The sequence below is a fragment of the Hemitrygon akajei genome, chromosome 2, assembly GCF_048418815.1.
Source record: "Hemitrygon akajei chromosome 2, sHemAka1.3, whole genome shotgun sequence".
In the NCBI taxonomy this organism is placed as follows: domain Eukaryota; kingdom Metazoa; phylum Chordata; class Chondrichthyes; order Myliobatiformes; family Dasyatidae; genus Hemitrygon; species Hemitrygon akajei.
Window position 1 is genome coordinate 22,133,752 of NC_133125.1, and position 13,065 is coordinate 22,146,816.

A 13,065-nucleotide genomic window follows, 5' to 3' on the forward strand; every position below is an offset into this window, starting at 1 on the left:
CATTCTGACTTTGACCTATTTTATCATATGCCTCCAAGTACCCCGAAACCTTATCCTTAATAATGGATTCCAACATCTTCCTGACTCTCAATAGAGGAGGCCCTCAGGGCTGCATACTGAGTCCCGTCCTTTACTCACTGTATACCCATGACTGTGTTGCCCCCACAGCTCCAATCGACCAATTAAATTTGCTGATGACACTACATTGATTGGCCTTATGAGATGGCCTACAGGGAAGAAGTCATCTCTCTGACACAGTGGTGTCAAGAAAACAACCTCTCCCTCAATGTCCCAAAAAACAAAGGAGCTGGTTGTGAATTACAGGAGGATGGAGACGGACTAACCCCTATTGACATCAATGGATCTGGGGTTGAGAGGGGTAAACAGCTTCAAGTTCTTCAGCATCACCAAGGACCTCACATGGTCTGTACAGACCAGCTGTGTGGTGAAAAAGGCACAATAGCGCCTCTTTCACTTCAGAAAGTTTGGTATGGGCCCTCAAATCCTAAGAACTTTTTACAGGGGGCACAATTGAGAGCATCCTGACTGACTACATCACTGCCTGGTATGGTAACTGTACTTCCCTTAATTGCAGGACTCTGCAGAGAGTGGTGTGGACAACCCAGCACATCTGCATTTGTGAACTTCCCATGATTCAGGACATTTACAAAGACAGGTGTGTAAAAAGGGCCCAAAGGATCACTGGGGACCCGAGTCATCCCAACCACAAACTGTTCCAGCTGCTACCATCTGGGAAACGGTACCGCAGCATAAAGGTTCTGGAAACAGCTTCTTCCACCAGACCATCAGCCTGATGAACTCACACTGATTTGAGTACATTCTATGTTACATTGACTGTTCTATTTATTATAAATTACTATGATTGTACATGGCACATTTAGATGGAGACATAACATAAAGATTTTTACTCCTCATGTATGTTAAGGATGTAATAAAGTCAATTCAATTCAATTCAACTACTGAAATCAGGCTAACTAGCCTCTAATTTTGTTTTTTCTGTCTCTTCTTAAAGAGTGGAGTGATTTTGCAATTTTACTGTCCTCTGAAAGCATTCTAAAATCTAAAGATTCTAACAGGGAATGAGGCAGGGCAGGTGACAGAAGTTTGTGTAGGGGATCACTTTGCATCTAGTGATCACAATGCCATTAGCTTCAAAGTAAATATGCAAAAAGATAGATCTAGTCCGCAGACTGAGATTCTAACTTGGAGATGGCAGGGCTTAGGAGGGTTAATGCCGCATAATGGTGACTCCTTTGCTTGCATCTTCGGAAACAGCTCTATTTCCATCTTTAATATCTCTATTTTTCCCTTTCAGGGTTCTTTTGAAGACCCTGACCTGGAGTTACTCGCTGACTACGGTTCTTTGCGGGAATGGGACCCACTCTTGGGGTTCTATAACTGGCTGTTGGTCAGCACGCTAAAGGCTTGGATTAAGAGTCCGGCTTGAATTTGGAAGTCTAGGATCTTGGGGCTCTGGAGATGGGCAGATCGAGGGTCAATGGCACGACAGGAGACCCGTGTGTTGTCGGGGGAGTTGGGATATCTGCTGTGTGCCTGGAGACCTGGGATCTTTGCGATCTTCGGGCACAGAGCTCAAAAGAAGCGTCTTAACAAACTTTTAACATCGTAAACCAGCAAGTTGTTTGTTATGTCTCCCCGCCCGCTGGGAAAACGGAGATACCTCTTTCTCCCTTATTAGGGAGAGAGAGAACCTGCGGTATGTTGAATACCGGGTGAAAAGCTGCTTATGTGTGGGAGGGAGGGGAGCTGGTTGGGACTTTGGGGTTCTAACATTTAACTGTCATTCATTCTTTGGCGCACTCTTCTGTTTTCGTGGATGGTTGCAAAGAAAAAGCATTTCAGGATGTATATTGTATAGATTCCTTTGACATTAAGGTGTACCTTTGAACCTTCGACTAAGACGAATTCTGATGGTATCAGAAATGATTTGGCAAGTGAGGACTGGGACAGGCTGTTTTCTGCCAAAGATTCTTGGTAAGTGGGAGGTCTTCAAAAGGGAAATTTGATAGTACAAAGCTTGTATGTACCTGTCAGAATAAAATGCAAAGATAACAAGTGTAGGGAACCTTGGTTTTCAAGAGATATTGAGGGCCAGATTAAGTAAAAAAAAAGGAGGTGGATAGCAGGTATAGGCAGGTAGGAACAAATGATGTATTTATGGAGTATAGAAATGCAAGAGAACACTTCAGAAAGAAATCAGGAGGCATGAGGTTGCCCTGGCATGCAAGGTGAAGGAAAACCCTAAGGGATTCTACAGATATGTGAAGAGCAAAAGGTTTGCAAGGAACGAAATTGGTCCCCTGGAAGATCAGAATGGTTATCCATGTGTGGAAGCAAAAGAGATGGGGGAGATCGTAAGTAAGTTTTCTGCATCTGTATTTACTCAGGAAAACGACGCAGAATCTGTAGAAGTGAGGCAAAGTGACATCAATTTTATGGACCCTATACAAATAGGAGGAGGTGCTTGTTGTCTTGTTGTCCTCCTCTTGTTGTCCAAAGAGGAGGAGGTGCTTGTTGTCTTGAGGCAAATCAGGGTGAATGAATCCCCAGTTGTTCCTTCAGATCCTACTGGAGGCAAGTGCAGAAACTACCGGGGCTCTAGCAGAGATACAGTATTTAAATCATTCTTAGTGACAGGAGAGGTACCAGCGGACTGGAGAATAGCCAATATTGTTCCAGTATTTAAGAAAGGCTCTGAACATAAACCAGGAAATTATAGGCCAGTGAATCTGACATCGGTAGCGGGAAAGTTATTGGGAAGTATTGTAAGGGATCAGATGTATACTGTAAATATTTGGGCTGATTAAGGATAGCCAGCATGTCTCTGTGTGTGGTAGGTCATGTCTAACCAATCTAACTGAGTTTTTTGAGGAAGTTGCCAGGAAAGTGGATGAAGGCAGGGCAGTGGATGTTGTCTACATGGAATTCAGCAAGGCACTTAACAAGATCCTGCATGGGAGGTTGGTCAAGAAGATTCAGTCACTTGGCATTCAAGATGAGGGAGTAAACTGGATTAGACATTGACTTTATGGGAGAAGCCAGAGAGTGGGTTCCTCTCTGACTGAAGGCCAGTGACTAAGGTGGAGCCGCAGGGATGGGTGCTGGGTCCATTGTTGTTTGTCATCTATATTAACAATCTGAATAACAATCTGGTTAACTGGATCAGCAAATTGGCAGATGACACCAAGACTGGGGATGTAGGGGACAACAAGGAAGGCTATCATGGTCTGCAGATGGATTTGGATCAGCTGGAAAAATGGCAGAGAGAATTTAATGCAGGCAAATGTGAGGTGTTACACAACCAAGGTAGGTCTTACACAGTGAATGGTAGGGCACTGAGGAGTGTGGTATAATAAAGAGATCTGGGAATACAGGTCCATGATTTGTTGAAGGTGGCATCGCAGATAAGTAGGATCGTAAAGAAAGCTTTTGGCCCATTGGCCTTCTTATATCAAAGTACTAAGTACAGGAGATGGGATGTTATGTTGAAGTTTTATAAGACATTGGTGAGGCCTTATTTGGAGTATTGTGTGCAGTTTTGGTCACCTACCTATGAGGAAGATGTAAGTATGTTTGAAAAAGTACAGAGAAAATTTACAAGGATATTGCTGGATCTGGGGGACCTGAGTTATAAACATTGAATACATTAGGACTTCATTCTGTGGAATGTTGAAGACTGAGAGGAGATTTGATAGTGGTATACAAAATTATGAGATAGAGTAAATGCAAGCAAGCGTTTTCCACTGAGCTTGGGTGGGACTACAGCCAGAGGTCATGGGTTAAGGGTGAAAAGTGAAAAGTTTAAGGGGAACATAAGGGGGAAGTTCTTCACTCAGAGGATTGTGAGTGTGTGGAATGAGCACCTAGCACAAGTGGTGCACGTTAGCTCAGTTTCAACATTTAAGAAAAGTTTGGATAGGTACATGGATGGTAGGCCAATGGAGGGCTGTGGTCCTGGTGCCGGTCCATAGGAGTAGGCAGCTTAAACGATTTCAGCAAGGATTAGATGGGTCAAAGGGCCTGTTTCTGTGCTATACCTCTCCAGCGTCATTTTCCAGAGGTCCGATACTCACTCTTGCCTCTCTTTTAATATCTGAAAAAGACCTTTGGTGTCCCCTTTTATATTATCAGCTAGCTTACTTTCATACTTAATCTTTTCTCTTCTTATGGCATTTTAATTGCTTCTGTTAGTTTTTTTAAAGTTTCCCAATTTTCTAACTTTCCACTATTTTTTGCTAAATTAGATGCTCTTTTTTGCTTTAATGCTGTCTTTGCCTTCCCTCATCAGCCATGGTTACACCATCCTCACTTTAAAAAACTTCTTCATCTTTGGGATGTATCTATCCTCCACCTTTCAAATTGCTCCCACTGAAACTCTAGCCATTGCTGCTCTGCTGTCATTGCTGCTAGAATCCCCTTCCAATCATCTTTGGCCAGCTCCTCTCTCATGCCTCTGTAATTCCCTTTACTCTGCTGTAATACTGATACATCTGACTTCAGCTTTTCCCTCTCAAACAGCAAAATACTTTTTTTTCATATTATGATCACTGCTTCATAAGAGTTCCTTTACCTTAAACTCCCTAATCAAATCTTGATAATCACACATCACCCAATCCAGAAATACCTTTCCCCTAGTGGGCTCAAACATAAGCTGTTCTAAAAAAGTATTCTTTTCTATTATCTAAATAGGCACATATCCTGTCTTGGGATCTAGTCGGATTTTCCCAATCTACCTGCATATTGAAATCCCCCTTGATTATCATAACATTGCCCTTTTTTACATGACTTTTCTCTCTCCTTTAGTAATTTTTATCCCATATCCTGGCTACTGTTCAGAAGACTTTTATAACTCCCATCAGAGTCTTTTTTTAAATTATTTTTATTTTTACCCAAAAACAAAGTAGAAAATTAGTACAGTGCAAGATAAACATACAATAGTAATATAATACAAAATAAGATAATTGAGAAAGCACCCAAGTTGAAGTCATGTAAAGTTAGTGTCCTCCCCAAGCCCCACAACAAAAAACAACTCCAGACCAACCAAAACAAAATGTAGAAAATATAAATCAGAACATTCAAACCCCCAAAACTGTAAATACACTTGAAAACAGAAGATAATAATGCCTACTACCAAAAAAAAAGAGCTGAAAGCAAGGGACTGAAAAAAAAACTTAATTAAGAAGAAAATTATGAAAATACTCAATAAAAGGTCCCCAGACCTTATGAAACTTTATATCCGAATTAAGAATTGAATAATGGATTTTTTCAAGGTCTAAACAGGACATGATATCGTTAAGCCATTGAGCATGCGTGGGTGGGGAAACATCTCTCCATCTTAGGAGGATTAGACGTCTAGCCAGGAGAGAAGCAAAAGATAATAGTGTTATGTAATGAACAGGATTTGATAAGTGATCTCGCAGTAAAGGAGCCATTAGGAGGTAGTGATCACAATATGATAAGCTTTTATCTGCAATTTGAGAAGGATAAGGGCAGCTCGGAGGTGTCAGTGTTGCAGATGAACAGGGGAAACTATGGAGCCATGAGGGAGGAGCTGGCCAAAGTTGACTGGACGGATAGCCTAGCAGAAAAGACAGTGGAACAGCAATGGCAGGTATTCTTGGGAATAATGCACAAGGTGCAAAATCAGTTCATCCCCCAGAGAAGGAAGGATTCAAAGGGGGGAAAGGGGCCACAGTGGTTGACAAAGGAAGTCAGAGATTGCATAGCATTAAAAAAAAGGAAATATGACAGAGCTAAGGTGAGTGGGAGGACAGATGATTGGGAAGTGTTTAAGGAACAACAGAACTTAACTAAAAAGACAATACAGGGAGAAAAAATGAGGTACGAACGCAAGCTAGCCAGGAATATAAAGGAAGATAGCAAAAGCTTTTTTAGGTATGTGAAGAGAAAGAAGATAGTTAAGAACAACGTTGGGCCCTTGAAGAATGAATTGGGTAAAATTGTTATGGGAAACAGAGAAATGGCAGAAGAATTTAATGAGTACTTTAGATCTGTTTTCACTAAGGAAGACACAAGCAATCTCCCAGATGTATGGATGGGCCAAGGACATAGGGTAACAGAGGAAATGAAACAGATTGACATTCGGAAGGAAACGGTGATGAGAAGACTGATGGGACTGAAGGCTGACAAATCTCCAGGTCCAGATGGTCTGCACCCTAGGGTACTAAAGGAGGTGGCCCTGGAAATTGCGGATGCATTGGTAATCATTTTCCAATGTTCCTTAGATTCAGGATCAGTCACTGAGGATTGGAGAATGGCTAATGTTATCCCACTTTTTAAGAAAGGAGGGAGGGAGAAAACAGAGAACTATCGACCTGTCAGCCTGACATCGGTGGTGGGAAAGATGCTAGAGTCCATTATTAAGGATGAAATAGTGGCATATCTAGATAGCAGTGATAGGATTGGGCCGAGGCAGCATGGATTTACCAAGGGTAAATCATGCTTGACTAATCTGTTGGAGTTTTTCGAGGATGTAACCAAGAAGTTAGACGGGGGAGATCCAGTGGATGTAGTGTACCTCGATTTTCAGAAGGCATTTGATAAGGTCCCACATAGAAGATTGGTGGGTAAAATCAAAGCTCAGGGCATCGGGGGGAAGACATTGACATGGATAGAAAACTGGTTGGCAGATAGAAAGCAAAGGGTACCGGTGAATGGGTGTTTCTCGGAATGGCAGGTGGTGACTAGTGGGGTGCCACAGGGCTCAGTATTGGGACCACAGCTGTTTACCATTTACGTTAACGATTTGGATGAAGGCATAGAAAATAACATCAGCAAATTTGCTGATGATACTAAGCTGGGTGGTAGTGTGACATGTGATGAGGATGTTAGGAGAATTCAGGGTGACTTAGATAGGCTGGGTGAGTGGGCAGATACTTGGCAGATGGCGTTTAATGTGAATAAGTGTGAGGTTATCCACTTTGGGAGTAAGAACAGGAAGGCAGATTATTATCTGAACGGTGTAGAGTTGGGTAAGGGAGAAATACAAAGAGATCTCGGAGTCCTTGTTCATCAGTCACTGAAGGTGAATGAGCAAGTGCAGCAGGCAGTGAAGAAGGCTAAAGGAATGTTGGCCTTTATTACAAAGGGAATTGAGTACAAGAGCAAGGAAATCCTCTTGCATTTGTACAGAGCCCTGGTGAGACCACACCTGGAGTATTGTGTACAGTTTTGGTCTCCAGGGTTAAGGAAGGACATCCTGGCTGTAGAGGAAGTGCAGCGTAGATTCACGAGGTTAATTCCTGGGATGTCTGGACTGTCTTATGCAGAGAGGTTAGAGAGACAGGGCTTGTACATGCTGGAATTAAGGAGATTGAGAGGGGATCTTATTGAAACATATAAGATTATTAAGGGATTGGACAAGATAGAGGCAGGAAATATGTTCCAGATGCTGGGAGAGTCCAGTACCAGAGGGCATGGTTTGAGAATAAGGGGTAGGTCATTTAGGACAGAGTTAAGGAAAAACTTCTTCTCCCAGAGAGTTGTGGGGGTCTGGAATGCACTGCCTCGGAAGGTAGTGGAGGCCAATTCTCTGGATGCTTTCAAGAAGGAGCTAGATAGGTATCTTATGGATAGGGGAATCAAGGGATATGGGGACAAGGCAGGAACCGGGTATTGATAGTAATTGATTAGCCATGATCTCAAAATGGCGGTGCAGGCTCGAAGGGCCGAATGATCTACTTCTGCACCTATTGTCTATTGTCTATTGACATTTGGTCGAACTCAAGCGTATATCTGTCTCACCCAAGAAACCAAACAGAGCAATTAAAGGGTTAGGTTCTAAGTGGTGATTCAGAATACAGGATAAGGTTATAAAAACATCTTTCTAAAATTTCTCTAAGCTGGAACAGGTCCAGTACATATGAATAAGAGAGGCCTCGAAACTTTTGCATTTATCACCGAGAGGACTAATATTAGGGTAAAATCGAGATAATTTAGATTTGGACATATGGGCTCTATGAACAATCTTAAACTGTAAAAGACAGTGGTGAGCACAGAGAGAAGTTGAATTAACCGATTTGTGAATCGAGTCCCAAATCTCATCAGATAAAGGGATATTTAAAGGGATATAGTCTTTTTACCCTTGTAGTTTCTTAACTCTACTTACAACCTATGTCACCACTTTCTAAAGATTTTATTTCTTTTTTTTAACCAACAGAGAACAACCCATGCCCTCTGCCAACCTGCCTGTCCTGTATATCCTTGGTTGTTAAGCTCCCAACTATGATTTGATTTCTGCCACGGCTTCTGATGCCTGCAATGTCATACCCGCTGATTTCTAACGACGCTACAAGATTATCTACCTTATTCTGTATATTGCACAATTCTAATAACGTCTTCAGTCCTGTATCCATTAACCTTTACGATTTTCCCCATGTTACACTTCAACTCATCCAACTGACTGCAATTTTGTCCTAGCATCTGCCTGTCCTTCCTCACAGTCTCACTACACACTGTCTGCTTGCACACCAGCAAAGATACACATTCATTGGAAATAAATCAGAGAAAGTTTAGAACCATAGAACACTACAGCACAGTACAGGCCCTTCAGCCCTCCATGTTGTGCCGACCCATATAATCTTTAAAAAAAAGTACTAAACCCACACTACCCCATAACCCTCCATTTTTCTTTCATCCATGTGCCTGTCCAAGAGGCTCTGAAATACCCCTAATGTTTTAGCCTCTGCCATCATCCCTGGCAAGTCATTCCAGGCACTCACAACTCTTTGTGTAAAAAATTTACCCCTGATGTCTCCCCTAAACTTCCCTCTCTTAATTTTGTACATTTACCTTCTGGTGTTTGCTATTGGTGCCCTGGGAAACAGGTACTGACTATCCACCCTATCTATGCCTCTCGTAATCTTGTAGACCTCTATCAAGTCCCCTCTCATTCTTCTACGCTTCAAAGAGAAAAGTCCCAGCTCTGCTAACCTTGCTTCATATGACTTGTTCTCCAAACCAGGCAAAATCCTAGTAAATCTCCTCTGCACCCTCCCCATAGCTTCCACATCCTTCCTATAATGAGGTGACCAGAATTGAACACAATACTCTAAGTGCGGTCTCACCAGAGATTTGTAGAGTTGCAACATGACCTCTCTACTCCTGAACTTAATCCCCCTATTAATGAAGCCTAACATCCCATAGGCCTTCTTAACTACCCTACCAACTTGTGCAGCGACCTTGAGGGATGTATGGATTTGAACCCCAAGGTCCCTTTGTTCATCCACACTCTTAAGTAACTGACCATTAATCATGTACTCAGTCTTCTGGTTTGTCCTTCCAAAATGCATCACCTCACACTTGTCCGGATTGAACTCCATCTGCCATTTTTCTGCCCAACTCTGCAGCCTGTCTATATCCTCTTATAACCTTCGACAACCTACAGCTCCATCCACAACTTCTCCAATCTTCGTGTCATCCACAAACTTACTCACCCATCCTTCCGCCTCAACATCCAGGTTATTTATAACAATCACAAATAGCAGGGGTCCCAGGACAGATCCCTGCGGCACTCCACTAGTCACCGACCTCCAGGCAGAATACTTTACTTCCACAACTACCCTCCGCTTTCTTCCTTTAAGCCAATTTTTTATCCAAACAGCCAAGGTTCCATTTATCCCATGCCTCATGACTTTCTGGATGAGTCTCTCATGAGGGACCTTGTCAAATGCTTTGCTAAGGTCCATGTAGACCACATCCACTGCCCTAACCTCATCAATTTCTTTTGTTACCTCTTCAAAAAACTCAATCAGGCTTGTGAGGCATGATCTTCCCTTCACAAAGCCATGTTGACTATCCATGAGTAGACTGTACTTCTCCAAATGCTCGTAGATCCTATCCTTAAGAATCCTTTCCAATAGTTTGCAGACCACTGACGTAAGACTCACCAGTCTATAGTTCCCAGGTTTCTCCCTATTGCCTTTTTTAAACAAGGGAACTACATTTGCCATTCTCCAGTCCTCCGGCACTTCCCCTATAGCCAAAGAGGATTCAAAGATCATAGCTAATGCTCCTGCGATCTCTTCTCTCAATTCTCCTTTTCTACCTCCCACGCTATTCCTTTTAAAACACCTGAACCCCGGGACCTGAATCATCCAATCCTGCCCTTCCTCCAACCAAGTTTCAGTAACGGCCACAACATCATGGTTCCACGTACTAATCCATGCTCTAAGTTCATCCTCCTTGTTCCTAATACTCATAGCATTGAAATAGACACATTTCAACCCCTTTAACTAGCTACAATTATGTTCTGTCCCTTGCCTGTCCTTCCTCATCAACTCAGAACTCTTAGCATCATGCCCTTGTCCTTCTACCTTAATCCCTGCACTCACATTCTGATTCCCACCCCCCTGCCAAACTAGTTTAAACCCTCCCCAACAGCTCTATCAAACCTGCCCGCCAGGATATTGGTCCCCCTGGGATTCAAGTGCAACCCATCCTTTTTGTACAGGTCACACCCGCCTCAAAAGGGGTCCCAATGATCCAGAAATCTGAATCCCTGCCCCCTGCTCCTTTCCCTCAGCCACGCATTTATCCTCCACCTCATTCTATTCCTATTCTCACTGTCGCGTGGCACAGGCAGTAATCCCGAGATTACTACCTTCGAGGTCCTGCTTTTCAACTTCCTTCCTAACTCCCTGTAGTCTTCTTTCAGGACCTCTTCCCTTTTCCTACCTATGTCAGTGGTACCAATATGTACCACGACCTCTGGCTGTTCTGCCTCCCACCGCAGGATATCTTGGATGCGATCAGAAATATCCTGGACCCTGGCACCTGGGAGGCAAACTACCATCCGAGTTTCTTCACTGCATCCACAGAATCACCTGTCAGACCCCCTGACTATAGAGTCCCCTATCACTACTGCCTTCCTCTTCTTTTCCCTACCCTTCTGAGCCACAGGGCCAGACTCTGTGCCAGAGGCACGGCCGCTGACGCTTCCCCCAGGTAGGCTGTTCCCCCCCCCGCCCCCCAGCAGTACTCAAACAGGAGTACTTAATGTCAAGGGGTACAGCCACAGGGGTACTCTCTAGTACCTGACTCTTCCCCTTCCCTCTCCTGACTGTGACCCATTTCTCTGTCCCCCCTGGCCCCGGAGTGACCACCTGTCTGTAACTCCTCTCCATCACCTTCTCACTCTCCCTAACCAGATGAAGGTCATCGAGCTGCAGCTCCAGTTCCCTAACACACTCCCTTAGGAGTTGCATCTCAATGCACCTGGTGCAGATGTGGCTGTCTGGGACGCCGGGTGACTCCAGGACCTCCTACATCTGACACCGACCACAGAAAACTGGCCTCACACACATACTACTTCCTTTTGCAATTAACAACTGCCTCACCTCGTCCTGTTACAGCCGAAGCCCGTGGAGCCAAAGCCCTTTCACTCTGCTGCCTCTCACTCCATTGCCCACTCCCAATGCTGCCCGCTGGATATGGCTGCCTTCTTTTTAAACTGTTCGCACTCAACTGGCTGACGTCATGCACCTGCGCAGTCTGGCCTCTCTCTTCCCCCGAGAACTCAAAATGTCTTCCCGCTGGAAATCCTTAGGTGCTCTCCTGCTGCCTTCTCGTTTCGAATCCCTGGAATTTACTAGACTAATCCCTGGAATGGACAGGATGTCTTATATAATAAAAGTTCAGACTGGCTATGCTTACATTGACTGAAATTTTGAAAAATTGAAGAGGATTGGACAGAAAAATATACATTCCTGTGGATGTATGCAGAAGGGAATGCTGTTTCTTGTGGGATGATCTAGAAGCTCACTGCGGACTGCATGCCCCTAGCTCATTTTGACCCTCATGGATAGATTCAGGAACTTTGATTAGTTCCAATTATTTACCTCCTGCTAGTAGCCAATCTTCTATCCATATGCTAGTATTTTTCCTGTAATACCATGGGCTCTTATCTTGTTAGGCAGCTTCATGTGTGGCATTTTGTCAAAGGCCTTATGAAAATCCAAATAAACAACATCCACTGATTCTCCTTTGGGTCTATCCTGCCTGTTATTTCCTCAAATAATTCCAACAGATTTGTCAGGCATGTTTTCCCTTTTTGAAAGCCACGCCTGCTCACTTCATATTATGGAACATATACAAAAAAATAAAATCGAAGCAATAGTGATTAGCGTGGATGCTAAAAAGGCATTCGATTTGGTTAATTAGAATTTTCTTTACAGAGTTTTACATAGATTTGGTTTCCATGACACAGTTATTAAAACCATGCAGGCACTATATGACAACCCTACTGCTAGCATTAAAAGCTAGATATTTATCAAATAGTTTTACCCTAGAAAGGGGCACGAGACAGGGTTGTGCATGGTCACTGCTACTCTTCGCATTATATCTGGAACCATTAGCTCAATACATCAGACAAAATGAAGACATCAGGGGAATTACTATTAAAGGGACAGAGCATAAATTGGCCTGTTATGCGGATGACATTTTGATCTTCTAGGGCAACCAACATACTCTTTATCTAAATTGATGCAATCCTTTGAACAATATGGTCAATTATCAGGATACAAGATCAACATAGATAAACCCCAATTACTTTCATATAACTATAGCCCACCAAGAGAAATTCAAAGTAGATATCCCTGGGCATGGCAAACAGAGTCTTTCAAATATTTGGGCACCATTATGTCAAAAGATTTGGCAAAATTATCAGAATGCAATTATCAGCCTATATATAAAAAATTAAGGAAGATATAACAAAATGAAACCTAATTCCTTTTTTTAGTCTCAGTTCAAGGATTGAATCTATTAAAATGAATATACTGCCCAGATTATTATATCACTTTCAGACCCTACCAATAGAGATTAATCAAAATCAATTCAATGAATGGAACAAAATGTTATCAAGATATATTTGGCAAAATGGGAGAAAGAAGGAGGGATAATTATATCTGAGGAAGAATGGAAGATAATATGGAGGTATCAATGGAAGTGTACCAGTTCACAGAAATAGAGGAAGTTCTGATGGAAAATCTTGATAAGATATTTTAT

The 13,065-nt window shown here is 42.8% G+C and overlaps 1 long non-coding RNA gene across 1 annotated transcript in view; it reads right to left on the reverse strand.

The window, feature by feature from the left end:
* LOC140739752 (uncharacterized) overlaps nucleotides 1-13,065 on the reverse strand; it is a 108,708-nt gene that overhangs the window by 49,439 nt on the left and 46,204 nt on the right. The window lies entirely within an intron of this gene.